This window comes from Entelurus aequoreus, linkage group LG19 (assembly GCF_033978785.1).
Source record: "Entelurus aequoreus isolate RoL-2023_Sb linkage group LG19, RoL_Eaeq_v1.1, whole genome shotgun sequence".
NCBI lineage: Eukaryota > Metazoa > Chordata > Actinopteri > Syngnathiformes > Syngnathidae > Entelurus > Entelurus aequoreus.
In genome coordinates this window covers 28,276,326-28,292,013 of record NC_084749.1, presented here as the reverse complement: position 1 = coordinate 28,292,013, position 15,688 = coordinate 28,276,326, and positions in this window count along the sequence as shown.

Genomic DNA, 15,688 nt, shown 5'->3' with positions numbered 1-15,688 from the left:
TCAGAGAATCTGGAGAAATCACTGCACGTAAGCAGCTAAGCCCGTGACCTTCGATCCCTCAGGCTGTACTGCATCAACAAGCGACATCAGTGTGTAAAGGATATCACCACATGGGCTCAGGAACACTTCAGAAACCCACTGTCAGTAACTACAGTTGGTCGCTACATCTGTAAATGCAAGTTAAAACTCTCCTATGCAAGGGGAAAACCTTTTATTAACAACACCCAGAAACGCAGTTGGCTTCGCTGAGCCTGAGCTCATCTAAGATGGACTGATACAAAGTGGAAAAGTGTTCTGTGGTCTGACGAGTCCACATTTCAAATTGTTTTTGGAAAATGTGGACGTCGTGTCCTCCGGACCAAAGAGGAAAAGAACCATCCGGATTGCTATAGGCGCAAAGTTGAAAAGCCAGCATCTGTGATGGTATGGGGTTGTATTAGTGCCTAAGACATGGGTAACTTACACATCTGTGAAGGCACCATTAATGCTGAAAGGTACATACAGGTTTTGGAGCAACATCCAAGCAACGTTACCATGGATGCCCCTGCTTATTTCAGCAAGACAATGCCAAGCCACGTGTTACATCAATGTGGCTTCATAGTAAAAGAGTGCGGGTACTAGACTGGCCTGCCTGTAGTCCAGACCTGTCTCCCATTGAAAATGTGTGGCGCATTATGAAGCCCAAAATACCACAACGGAGACCCCCGGACTGTTGAACAACTTAAGCTGTACATCAAGCAAGAATGGGAAATAATTCCACCTGAGAAGCTTAAAAAATGTGTCTCCTCAGTTCCCAAACATTTACTGAGTGTTGTTAAAAGGAAAGGCCATGTAACACAGTGGTGAACATGCCCTTTCCCAACTACTTTGTCATGTGTTGCAGCCATGAAATTCTAAGTTAATTATTATTTGCAAAAAAAAAAAGGTTATGAGTTTGAACATCAAATATCTTGTCTTTGTAGTGCATTCAATTGAATATGGGTTGAAAATGATTTGCAAATCATTGTACTCCGTTTATATTTACATCTAACACAATTTCCCAACTCATATGGAAACGGGGTTTGTATATGCCTGCCTCGCCTGCTCCTCAGTCATGTTTTGGACATTACATGCACGACTACTTTATTCTCTGTTTGAGTGAATTAAAATCATCTTACCTGCTCATCATTCTCTTGGTTCCTGCATCTTGGGGTCATACAACTGCAGCCATGCGAGTTCGTCACACATATATTTTTTTATAAACAAACAATTGCATGAAACAAACAAGTTGTCCAGTCCCTTGTATATTTTAATAAGTTACACTTAATAAAGATACAAAACAAATTATGTATGTGATTAATTATGAGTCAACTATGGAGAATGAGATTAATCGAAATTTTGATCGTTTGACAGCCCTAATTATAATTATTAATATATGTAATTCTACAAGTTTAGTAATAATGATTAGTCTGTCACATATTCAAACAAAAGTTTATTTAATAAAACATTTTGTCGTAAACAAGATGTTATTAAAACGTCAAATTAAACCAAATTAAATTTAGCAACCACAATATTCACTTCCATTTAAATCCACAAGAAAATATATGAATAAACAAAGGAGATTTTGTGAATATATGAAAATTAATTTATAATCAATTTCATCCATTTTATATACCGCTTATCCTCTTTAGAGTCATGGGTAAGCTAGAGTGTCTCCACGCTGACACCCGGCCTACACCCTTGACTAGTCGCCTGCCAATAGCAGACCACATATTTGGGAAGTCAAAATAATGAGTCTAGTTATAGTTCTAAACATACTCCAGCTCATAAACTTACCATAAACATGCTTTTATTTTGTCAAAGTATAATTTGGGGGAAATTTTACGGCCATATTTGATGCACTTTTCAAGTTTCAATCAGGCATGCCTTCTTCGTTGGCACGGATAACTGTAGTCCGGCTGAGTCCTCCATGAGTGCTGCATTCGTGCTTGTTTCCTCGCCAAGTGTTTGAGCTGGTGCCGAGTCTGCGTTTGATTTTAAGTGAATTGATGCCGGCAGAATTTGGTCGGTACCTATAAGTGTACCGAATTCGGTACCTCACCCTAGCACTCATAGACAAACAACTATTCACACATAATACATTTAAGTTCATTATAATTATGTTTTTGTTTTTTTTCAGTTTTCAGTGTGTGTGTTTGTGTGTGTGGGTGTGTGTGTGGGTGTGCATTAGGGGAAAAAGTTGAAGGATTCTTACACTGCCACATTTTTCAGCGTTTGAAGGATTGAGTGTTTTTGCAGAAGGTATGAATTCAGGTATGCCCACAAAACAAGCCAAAATATTTAATTCAGGAGGACCTTTATTAATGGTGTAATTATTTTGGTATTAGTCACAAAAGTTTATCTGAAGCGACAACAACCAATAACAGGAAAACATTTTTTTGAAGAGTAGAAGAAAGTTGAGGGGACTGGAAGAAAGAACAAGACTGTCAGATGGAAACAAAGAGAATAGAGACAGCAAGGCTGCTTTTTGTCAAACTGCGTGTCAGACCAGACGCCTCCACCTCCACGACATGTTCTTCCCCGTCCTCCCACAATCTGTCCATCATTTAACCCCCCCCCCCCCCCCCCCCACTTTCCTCCTGTCAGACACATCTCAGCTCGGTAAGCATTTACTGATTTTTCCATTCTGCGAGATGGTCTTTTAGGATACACTATAGCTGAGAAACGTTTTGAGTGAGTTACTAGGACAGACACAAACAAAGGCCAACCCTGACTTAATGTGCATGTAAATAACAAATATAGGCCAAACAGAAAGACCTAATAATTTCTGAATAGGTTCATTATCCATCTCTGCATATTTTTTTTTACATTGCTTGCCTTCCTTGCAGGGAGCTGGAGCCTATCCCAGATCAACTACACTCTTGACTGGTTGCCAATCAGAGGGACAGACAGACACATTTGTGACACCTCTGTTCACATGCACTCTCTCTAATTCCATTGTTGGCCAAACGCTACGTGCTTCTGAAAAGCTCTTGGGCGATATTCACAGTAATAACAATGCAGACCATCATATACTGGCGGTCCGGGGGCCATATCCGGCCCAAGAATGACGCCCTACCGGCCCCCGGAGCTCAGCGTACCATAACGTTTTTGCAGCAAATTCCTAAAAACCCGAGAGTGCTCCTGTTGATTAGAGGAACTTGGACCAATGCAAACACATTGGCAGATCCTTTAACTTTGTTAGCAAACTGGGTGTTACGGTACAGGGGGGGGAGAAGGAGACGGCACAGATGCAGGATGTCGTTTTAGCTCTATTTATTTAACAACAATATTATAAAGTGTGTAACTAATCCAAATATGTGTGGTGTGCGATTATGTGTAGTGATTAACTTAGTGTTTGGGAGTGTTGAGCGAGGTGCGGAAGTCCTAGATAGGGCAAGGCAGGCTCGAAGGTCAAGAGACAGGCAGGAGGTCAGGGGCAAGGGCAAGGCGTCAAAAGTATGTGTCCAGGCGGGAGGTTGAGATCCAAAAAGGGACAGCCAGGGAACCAGAGGGGAATACGGGGCGACAGAGACACACAGCATGTCGTCAGGGAACAGAGGAATGCTGCTGGAACGACACAGGAACACAAGACAAATAAACACGGGGTAGGAGAAAACACAGAGAGAGAGAGAGAATGAGCATAGAGCTAGATATGACGGCTTACTGCACAGGAACAGGTCGCTACGTTCTGGCCCGGAACGCAGGTTTGCTCTGGCTTAAGAAGCCTGGCGTCTCATCAGCTTCAGGTGTGCAGATGGCTGATTGATTGCAGCTGAGCATCAGCGCAGCGCACAGATGAATGCGCATTAGAATGGGCCAGGGCCGTGACACTGGGGTCCAAACTTGTGATTTAGACAACTAAGACGTTCCTCAAGGCACCCCTTTAAAGCATCTCCTTTTTACAAAATGTTTTTCATAATGTGCTTGTTAACTTCAGATGCAGCCATTAGTCATTTGTTCAGCTTCTTTAGTTATGCTAGTGTTCCTCAAGGTTCCATTTTAGGTCCTCTCGTTTTCATCATTTGGGCTAATCAACTGTTGGCCCCCGATTTCATTTAAAAAAACTGGTGAGAGACTCTCATTTTTGCAGCAGAATCCTAAAAACACTAGAATGCTGTCATAGAGATGATCTTTGACAAGCTTTTTTGCAGAAGATCTTAACAAAAAACAGCAGAGTACTCCTTTAACACTGAGAAAATAATTTAAACAAAAAAATTATGTGTACTGTTGAGGACACTGTTTCTCATTTATATACAAAAAAAAGACTAATAGTAGAAGTAGAAGTCTGGCGCCCCAGTGCTGAGCTTTCTGGAAATGTGGCCCCCAAACCAATTTAGTTGAATATTGCTGCAATACTCTGCCCTGAGCTGCTACCTAACTGTGGTGGAGGAGTTTGTGTGTCCCAATGATCCTAGGAGCTATGTTGCCCGGGGCTTCTATGACAAACAGGTTGTAGGTGAGGGACCAGACAAAGACTTCTGTGAATACAAAAAAAATCGAGGACCAAGGTTTCCCTTGCCCGGACGCGGGTCACCGGGCCCCCCTCTGAAGCCAGGCCCACAGGTGGGGCTCGATGGCGAGCGCCTGGCACAGCCCGAAGAGGCAAAGTGGGTACCTCCTCCAATGGGCTCACCACCCATAGAAGGGGGTCTGTGAGCTGGGCGGCAGTCGAAGGCAGGGCCCTTGGCGGTTCGATCGACATCTGCAGAAGATAGCTCTTGGGACATGGAACGTCACCTCGCTGGGGGGGCGGAGCCTGAGCTGGTGTGCGAGGGAGAGAGGTTCCGGTTGGATTTATTTGGTCTCACTTCGACACACAGCAGGGGCTCTGCAACTAGTCCTCTCGATAGGGGCTGGACTCTCTTCCAATGTGCCGTTGCCAGCATTGAGAGGTGACGGGTGGTGGTGGCAAAACTGGTTGCCCTGGGCTCAGAGCCTGCACATTGGAGTTTAACCCAGTAGACAAAAGGATAGCTTCAAGCTCACGTTGGCAACGACAGTGAGACTTGGAGAGGCATGATTGGGAGAAACGGCCGCCCTGATCTGTACCAGAGTGGTGTTTTCTTATTGGAATTTTGTGCTCATCACAGATTGTCTATAGCAAACACCATGTTCAAACATAAGGGTGTCAATATGTGCACTTGGCACCAGGACACCCTATACCACAGTTCGATGATCGACTTTGTGGTTGTACCATCGGATTTGCGGTCCCAAGTTTTGGACACTCGGGTGAAGAGAGGGGCGGAGCTTTTAACCAATCACCACCTGCTGGTGAGCTGGCTCCCATGGTGGGGGAGGATACCAGACAGACCTGGCAGGCCCAAACGTTTAGTGAGGGTCTGCCGGGAACATCTGGCAGAGTCTCCCATCAGGGAGAGTTTGAATGCCCACCTCCGGGAAAACTTCTGAACATGTTACTAGGGAGGCGCTGGATATCGAGTCCGAGTGGACCATGTTACGTGCCTCTAATGCAGAGGCAGCTGATCAGAGCTGTGTCCGCAAGGTGGTTCGTGCCTGTTACATCGGTAATCCCAGAACCCGCTGTTGGATACCAATGGTGAGGGATGCCGTCAAGCTGAAGAAGAAGTCCTATCGGGTCCTTTTGGCTCATGGGACTTCGGAGGCAGCAGACAGGTACCGACAAGCCAAGCGGTGTGCTGCTTTGGCGGTTGCAGAGGCAAAAACTCGGACATGGAAATGGTTTGGAGAAGCCAAAGAGAACAACTTCCGGACGGCTTTGAACTGATTTTGTCCCACCATCCGCCACCTCAGGAGGGGAAAGCAGTGCACTGTCAACACCGTGTATATTGGGGACGGTGTGCTGCTGAGGTCGACTGGGGATGTTGTGAATCGGTGGAAGGAATACTTCAAATATCTCCTAAATCCCACCTACACGTCTTCCAATGAGGAAGCAGTGCCTGGAGAATCTGCGGTGAAAGGAGAGCCTATTTCTGGGGCTATTGAGGTGTATTGAAGAGGAGGCTACGTCGGATAGTTGAACCTCGGATTCAAAAGGAACAGTAAATGGTAGAATGGTAAATGGGTTATAGTTGTATAGCGCTTTTCTACCTTCAAGGTACTCAAAGCGCTTTGACACTATTTCCACATTCACCCATTCATACATACATTCACACACTGATGGCGGGAGATGCCATGCAAGGCCCTAACCACTACACATCAGGAGAAACGGTGAAGTGTTTTGCTCAAGGACACAACAGGACTAGGATGGCAGAAGCTGGGGATCTAACCAGGAACCCTCAAGTTGCTGGCACGACCATTCTACCAACCGAGTCACACCGTCCCTCCGGTGTGGTTTTCGTCCTGCTCGAGGAACTGTAGACCAGCTCTATACTCTCGGCAAGATCTTTGAGGGTGTATGGGAGTTTTCCCAACCAGTCTACATGTGTTTGACCATGTCCCTAGGGAAGTCCTGTGAACAGTGCTCAGAGAGACCACCTGATTGTGGCGGTTCGCTCCCAGTATGATCAGTGTCAGAGCTTGGTCCGCGTTATAACCGGCATTAAGTCGGACCTGCTTCCAGTGAGGGTTGGACTTCGCCAGGGCTGCCCTTTGTCACCAATTCTGTTTAAAACTTTTATGGACAGAATTCCTAGGCGCATCAGGCCGTTAGGAGATTCCGTTTGGTGGCTGCAGGATTAGGTCTCTTCTTTTTGCGGATTTTGTGGTCCTGCTGGCTTCATCTGACCAGGATCTTCAGTTCTCACTAGATCGGTTCGTAGCTGAGTGTGAAGCGACTGGGATGGAAATCAGCCCTTACAAGTCAGAGTCCATGGTTCTCGCCTAGAAAAGGGTGGAGTGCCATCTCCGGGTTGGGGAGGAGATCCTACCCCAAGTGGAGGAGTTCAAGTACATTGGGGTCTTGTTCAAGAGTGAGGGAAGAGTGGATCGTGAGATTGACAGGCAGATTTTTGTGCAGTGTCTGCAGTGATGCGGACTCTGTATCAGTCTGTCGTGGTCATGAAGGAGCTGAGCCGAAAGGCAAAGCTCTCAATTTACCTGTTGATCTTCGTCCCTATCCTCACCTATGGTCATGAGCTTTGGGTTTTGAGCGAAAGGACAAGATCACGGGTACAAGCGGCCGAAATGAGTTTCCTCTGTCAGGTGGCGGGTCTCTCCCGTAGAGATAGGGTGAAAAGCTCTGTCATTCGGGAGGAGCTCAGAGTAAAGCCACTTCTCCGCCACATCGAGAGAAGCCAGATGAGGTGGTTCGGGCTTCTGGTCAGAATGCCCCCCGAAAGTCTCCCTGGGGAGGTGTTTAGGACACGTCCGACCAGTAGGAGAGACCCAGGACATTGTGGAGAGACTATGTCTCCCAGCTGGCCTGGGAACGCCTCAGGATCCCCTTGGAAGAGCTGAACAAAGTAGCTGGGCAGAGGGAAGTCTGGGCTTCTCTGCTTAGGCTGCTGCCTCCGCGACCTGACTTTGGATAAGTGGAAGAAGATGGATGGATGGATGGATCCCTGAAATATATATTCAGATGAAATAACAGAAAAAAGTGACATTACTTAAACAAATAGTTTCACAAAGTATTGGCCAAGAGCATAGTTTGCGGAAAATATGTATTCAAAGAATGTCTTCCATGGCACAACTTGCACTTTGCATTACATATAACATAATCTTGGCTTGGTTTTTATTAAAAACAAAAAGTCCCTGGGCAGATGTCTTTTTTTCTTCTTCAAATAAACAAAGACGTTTTGAGTCTAATGGAGAAAGACATTTGTCTGAGGGCCACCAGCCAGAACTCCGGCGTGATGCATCAACGTGTTTGTGCAGCGACCTGCAAAGAAAACCTGCCGCAATAGTAAAAATAAACATTTAAATGTATTTTTCAGCCATAGAGCGTTGACTTTGAACTTTTTCATGAAGACATCCACTGGCATGCCACAGGAGATCAGAATAACATTATAAAAGTGACGTTCCGTTGCCATTTGGACAGAGACAAACACAAAACAGTAAAAAGAATGGGAACTTAACAAAATAAAATATGATGGCTCATAAATTATAGTATTGAAATATTAAATAACACTATATAATTCTCATAGAAAACATAAAAACATGGTATAGCTCACACATTTGCTGTATTGGCCTGTTAACGTGATGCGAGCTATCTATTAGCATACTGTATTTACTTTGAACACCATCTTATATAAATCAAAAAATGTTTGTCTCTATGTTAGAAGTACATTCTATAAAGCAGGGGTCGGTAACCCAAAACATTGAAAGAGCTACACTACCGTTCAAAAGTTTGGGGTCACATTGAAATGTCCTTATTTTTTAAGGAAAAGCACTGTACTTTTCAATGAAGATAACTTTAAACTAGTCTTAACTTTAAAGAAATACACTCTATACATTGCTAATGTGGTAAATGACTATTCTAGCTGCAAATGTCCAGTTTTTGGTGCAATATCTACATAGGTGTATAGAGGCCCATTTCCAGAAACTATCACTCCAGTGTTCTAATGGTACAATGTGTTTGCTCATTGGCTCAGAAGGCTAATTGATGATTAGAAAACCCTTGTGCAATCATGTTCACACATCTGAAAACAGTTTAGCTCGTTACAGAAGCTACAAAACTGACCTTCCTTTGAGCAGATTGAGTTTCTGGAGCATCACATTTGTGGGGTCAATTAAACGCTCAAAATGGCCAGAAAAAGAGAACTTTCATCTGAAACTCGACAGTCTATTCTTGTTCTTAGAAATGAAGGCTATTCCACAAAAATGTTTGGGTGACCCCAAACTTTTGAACGGTAGTGTATATTGGACCAAAAATATAAAAAACAAATCTGTCTGGAGCCGCACAAAATTAAAAGCCTTATATAAGTCTTATAATGAAGGCAACACATGATGTAAGTGTCTATATTAGTTATAATAGCCTAATATCAAAATGACTGTGTCGCAGGCTGAAGCAAATCTTTGTTGACAGAAATGTTGAAATTGAATATTTATAGAAACCATTAGTAAATCAGAGGCTATTCAGAAAGTGAGATAAGTCCTGGAAATTACTGGCTTTTAATGGCCAAAGGTATAGATGTTTGTGTCCAAGTTAAAGGAAACGGCAGGCTGTCTTCTTTTAATTAGATTTATTACAATCTTTGGCAAGCTAGGTAATGTTTGCTGTGATCTGGAACAACATGGCACACAAACAGCCAAGGCAACCAATATTACATACAGATAATGTGTCATGAGACATGAAAAAACTAAATTACATACAAAGAGGATAAAAGTAAAGGATATTAAATGAGCTCAAATATACCTACAAACGAGGTATAATGATGCAATATGTACATACAGCTAGCCTAAATAGCATGTTAGCATTGATTAGCTTGCAGTCAGACATGCAGTGACCAAATATGCCTGATTAGCACTCCAACAAGTCAATAACATCAATGAAGCGCACTTTTGTGCATTCACGCACAGCATAAAACTTTTGGTGGACAAAATGAGACAAGGAAGGAGTGGACGATTTTACATGTAAACAAACTGTTGCGTCACATTCCACACTATGGTGAGTTCAAGAATCGCCGAAATTATTAGGACAAACCGATGTTCACCAAAATACTCTCATCAGTGAAGCATACACACAAACATATTAAACAGTGGGCTTTCTAACAACTTTGAAGGTTTGTGTCATGTTTGTCCTCAAACAAAAAACATATTAAAACAAAAAAAATATTTCCCCCCCACATTTTTCTATTTTCAATCTTTTTTAGAAATGCTCCAGGGAGCCACTAGGGCGGCACTAAAGAGCTGCGGGTTGCGGACCCCTGCTTAAAAGGTTACATTGGCATCTTAAAGATGGCTTCTTTCTCTGTGGCACAATGGAGTAACAGTGCACTAATCATTCATTTCCCAACATAGAACATACAGGAAAAAATTTGTTCTGCCATCCAAATAACCAACATATTTATTACAGATGTCCGATAATGGCTTTTTTACTGATATCCGATATTCCGATATTGTCCAACTCTTAATTACCGATTCCGATATCAACCAATACCGATATATACAGTCGTGCAATTAACACATTATTATGCCTAATTTTGTTGTGATGCCCCGCTGGATACATTAAACAATGTAACAAGGTTTTCCAAAACAAATCAACTCAAGTTATGGAAACAAATGCCAACATGGCACTGCCATATTTATTATTGAAGTCACAAAGTGCATTATTTTTTTTTAACATGCCTCAAAACAGCAGCTTGGAATTTGGGACATGCTCTCCCTGAGAGAGCATGAGGAGGTTGAGGTGGGCGGGGTTGAGGTGTGGGGGGCTAGCGAGGGGTGTATATTGTAGGGTCCCGGAAGAGTTAGTGCTGTAAGGGGTTCTGGGTATTTGTTCTGTTGTGTTTATGTTGTGTTACGGTGTGGATGTTCTCCCGAAATGTGTTTGTCATTCTTGTTTGGTGTGGCTTCACAGTGTGGTGCATATTTGAAACAGTGTTAAAGATGTTTATACGGCCACCCTCAGTGTGACCTGTATGGCTGTTGACTAAGTATGCATGTATTCACTTGTGTGTGTGAAAAGCCATAGATATTATGTGATTGGGCCGGCACGCAAAAGCAGTGCCTTTAAAGTTTATTGGCGCTCTGGACTTCTCCCTACGTCCGTGTACACAGCGGCGTTTTAAAAAGTCATACATTTTACCTTTTGAAACTGATACCGATAATTTCCGATATCACATTTTAAAGCATTTATCGGCCGATAATATCGGCAGCCCGATATTATCGGACATCTGTAATATTTATACGTCACGCAAAAACGGTATTTTTACATCTAAACGTTAATAAACTTGAAAAAATATGTATGCACAACCATCTAACTTTAAATAACTTAATTTGCCTCAAAACTGTCTCAGTGGCAGCTACAGTGTGTGTACTTTACCTGTTTGCAAGCACACAGTACGAACTTATCCATTGACTGCCAAGGCAAGATCCAGCTGTGTCAACAAGTGCTCATTTGGTCAGGTGGGCATGTTCTGTGTGTGTGTGCGTGTGCGAGGCGATGAGGTCTCACTGGGAAAATGTCTGTGTGTATTTGTCGATGTTGTGTAAATGCTGTAATTAATTATCTTGCACAAGCACCGATCACAAGTCAGTAGGCGAAGATCAGCCATGTGTGTCTGCAGGAGGTACATCTTGATGTACTGTAAACATATCAGTGAAACGGTGCATGCGTAATTAATTGTGTGTGAGAGTGAGACAATGGCCTGGAACTGAGCTGCTTGATAGCTGTCATTTTGTGGAGCATCACAGGCAGCCGACGGGGACGACGTGATAGTCCATGCGGGATATATTAGGACACTTAAGTAGAGATCAAGGATTTAACTACTGACTTGGCCATTGTTTATCTAGTAATTGTTTTTTAATGTGCCAATAAAGGTTTGTGTTATTCCACTTCTTACAGTTTGTGGGGTTTAGAGTCCATTTGGGATTCGTCATATGTGCATTGGAACATATGTTGTTTGTAGACACCACGGCTAAAATCATTGAAGTTCAAAAATAAACAATGCTTTGTCCATTCATAGCACGGCTTGCTGATTTATTGTGTGCTTTTTACAAGCTAAGGTTTTCATATTGTTTGTCTGTCTAGATCAGGGGTGTCAAATGTACGGCCCGCGGGATGAGTTTGGTAAGTATAAAAATGAGCCGAAATTTTTGAATGAAAGAAACTGCTGTTTTAAATGTGTCCACTAGATGTCACAATAGCAATTATTTGTATCTTTGTAGATGATGCTACATATGTAAAAAAAACCCAAAAAAAACACATGATGTCAGTGCACCAGTCGAGGAAAATGAGCAAACTACATAAATAACATCCTGTAATTTGATTTTGATATAATTTTTTTATCTTGATAGATTGAAAATTAACACCAATGAGTTGACTGATGAACATTAGCACATAATTTATGTAGAAAGTATAAATAACGACAAATAAAGATAGAAAACTATTAACCGCAACATGCAAGTGTAAAAAAAACAAAAAACAACAACATTATAATTTGTACATTTTCAGAATGTGCTTGATCTTTTTTTAAACAAAGAAAACAATCTGAAATTGTCTTTATTTTTAAGTTATCGTGCCATGATTTTACCAGTCCGGCCCACTTGGGAGCAGTGTTGTTTTCGTCAACGATGACGATGACGAAATCATTTCGTTGAAGCCACTTTTTTTCATGACGATAACGAGACGGTGACGAGATAAACATGTCTCTCTGATGACGAAAACATGAGGAGACGTGTGTGAGTTTTCGTTGACGAGACGAGAACGGACGAAAATGTTATCGGGTAATCTGTCAGACGTTTAAAATGCATGACATTTCTGTTTATTGTGTGTGTCAATTAAAACCTACAAAGTATCTGCTGCTGCCTACAGCAGGCTGCTGCATTCTATCCTTGTTTGGTCACGCCCACCAACTGGCATGCAGCGCACAACGTGCTCAACACGTCAGACTGTTGTTACTCATCAGGCAATGGATCGTGATGGCGGCGGCAGTTTCAACACAGGGGCTCGGTGGTCGCAAACGTAGAGACGACATATGGGTGTATTTTAAATATAACCCAGCAGATAATAAAACAGAGTGTATTGTGAAGGAAGACGGTGACAAATGTGGCCACAAAATATGCGGAAAAAATACGACCAACCTTAAGCGGCACCTTAAGGCTCGCCACAAGGATATTTTTTCGAAGGTAAGTTACAAATGCTGTTAACATAATCGATAAATGTCATAGTAAGCTAATACATTAGTACGTTTTCCACATACCCCTGGCGCAAATGGGCTGCTAACTTCAGGCTAAAGTTAGCTTTTGTTACGCTAACGTCAATTCATTATGTGCGTGTTACTTTAGCAGCATGTTTAGCCATGTTTACATTCAGTGACGGTGTGGTTATCTCTTTGTGAGTACGTTCTGTCAGCACGTAACTTGATATGTTAAACAGGTCGAGTTACTGTTATACGTAGAGTCTGCTAGTTTTAGCCTAAAAGCCACAAGTGATGTTGTGCAACCCCAACCAGGACCTGTGCGTTTACGTTTACAGTAAAGTTGGGACACGCACGCGCGCACACACACACACACACACAACAGTACAGAATGAAAGATCAGAAAGCTTTAGTACAGGGTCAGTTAATAAGCAATGTATTTTTGTTCTGCTTGTTTGATAGTTAAGACCATACTATTTTCTTAATACGGTAGTATTTTGAGTATTTTTATGGTATACATTTGATTGTTTTGTATTCACCTGTAAATCTTTACAGGTGTACGTTGTATACAGACATAGAGTAATTGTATCCCTTCATATTTGGCTTTCATCGACTAAAACTAGACTAAAACCCTTTTGAGTTTTCGTCGACTAAAACTGGACTAAAACTATCACATATAAAAGTGACTAAAATGTGACTAAAACTAATAAGCATTTTAGTCCAAAAGACTAAGACTAAGACTAAATGTAAGATGGTTGTCAAAAACAACATTGCTTGGGAGTAGATTTTTCTCCATGAGGCCCCCGATCTAAAATGAGTTTGACACCCCTGATCTACATGAATTACTTCCTCGGTTTCTCTTTGCATTGTTAAAGGAAAACTGCACTCTTTTGGGTATTTTCCCCATCATCCGCAATCCCTATGTGAGACAAGAACTCTTGTCTTTCCCTTTTATGTGCATTGTAAATAGTGAAAAACTGTTAGCAAGAGGCAGCTTACAATGATTAATCTATTCCGGTTATATAGTGCTCTAAAAAAATAATGCTGTGACTTGCATGATAACAAAGCTATAGCGATATTGTTATTGTAAGAGCTAACACAGAGGAACTACTTTTATGGCGTAGTGACATCACCTTGCTCTCACTGCTCCTCTGACCACTAGCAAGTAGCCAACTACTAGCTAGCATGAGCTAAAATAAAGAAGAATAAGAAGAAGGAGCTTGAGTTGCTGCTGTACTGTCTGTGAGTTTGTAAAAGTCAATGCTAAGTTATAAATCAAGCATCTCACCTGTATTGTAGAAGGTTTGGCCATGGGAAGTTGGTCAACTTTGAAATTTTACACGCCAATATGGCTTTCAACAAATGGAAAGCAGCATAAAACCATCGCAACATCGCTAGGAAGCATTTTTTTTGTATCTGATGAGTGATGATTATTCTTAATTTAGCAGCTCAAGGAGATAAGAAGTGCTGAAAGGTACAACCACCCCTATCAGTTTTAAAGTTTTAAATGTACATCGGTTTTTATCAAAATCTTTCTCCCGCAGAACGTGACTTTTCAGTCACGTCCGTATCCTCTCTCCTCCCCTGCTCCCGGCCGCTTACCGTTAAAGACAACAGATGATTAGAATAACACGTACCACCTGTGAAATCTAATCACCTGCCAGCTGTGTCTCGCCGTCAGCACTCTGCTACTTCCCCGTCTGATGGTGCTCTGTCCTCAGCACAATGGACAGAGGCGGTGACCTTTGCTCCTGCAGGCAGCGCTGGCCATATCTCACTCCACAATAATGTTTTGTACTCTTCAGAAGAAGTCACACAAAGCCCGGCACTATTTTTTACTTTTATTGCCAATCTTATGTTAACAAACAGCAAAATTGAGCCAATTCGTGCAAACACTTCTGTACTTCCCCAGACACACAACAGCACTTCCTCATTCACCGCCAGTACGCTCTCAGATCACAACCACATGAACATAAAACAATAACACCAGCAGGTCGTTACATTATGAAAGGATATATATGGCCTAGCATGTGTGCATTAATGACAAGTGATGTACCGAAAACTCGGCCATGGAAAAAATACTTTGATCACCGGAAACAGCGCTGCCGAAACCGGATGTAAACAAAATATACGCCAACGTCTGGAGAGTTGTCAGCATGTCTCTGATGCGGGCGCAACTTTGACAAATCCCAAATGTACCTGTGGACAGCGATCTACAAAATGTGCAAATATTAAGCGGCTTTTGAAGAGAGAAAGTCCAACTCTCTGTGACGCCATGCTCTTTGCAACTCACCTCTTTCGTCAGGGACTTTGGAGGGACAGAAGTAAAGTCGCTAAACATGAGAACATTTATACAAAAAACAGAAAAAGATGCTAGATTTGTTGCTAGTCGTTTTAAATAAAAGTCATTAAAAGTCTCTAGCAGTGACGTGCGGTGAGGTTCATGGCTGGTGAGGCACTGACTTCATCACAGTCAGATTTACAAACATATGAACCCTAAAGAGTATCTTATTCACCATTTGATTGGCAGCAGTTAACGGGTTATGTTTAAAAGCCCATACCAGCATTCTTTACACATACAAACTGTAGCACACAAAAAAGCACATTTAATAAAAAAAACATTATTATGGTCTTACCTTTCTTGCTGGACATCCACACAGCCAGCCTTTGCGTGTATACCACGCCGTTTGAAAAGAACGGGTCTTCTGTACCGAAGTCTGAAGCAAACCTTTTAGCTCCGGCGTTGGTCTACCTTTAATTATTACCTCCTGCTTCGATTGAAAGTCCAGTTTAGAAAACTGTTTTATTTTACATATGTAGTCCTCCATGTTTTTAATAAAAGTTCAGGCGAGAGGAAATAAACAATCGCTGCACTTGACTTGCTAACTTTTTTTTTTCTTTTCTTCTGCGGCCGAGGAATGATCTCTGGGATCACTACCGCCCTCTAC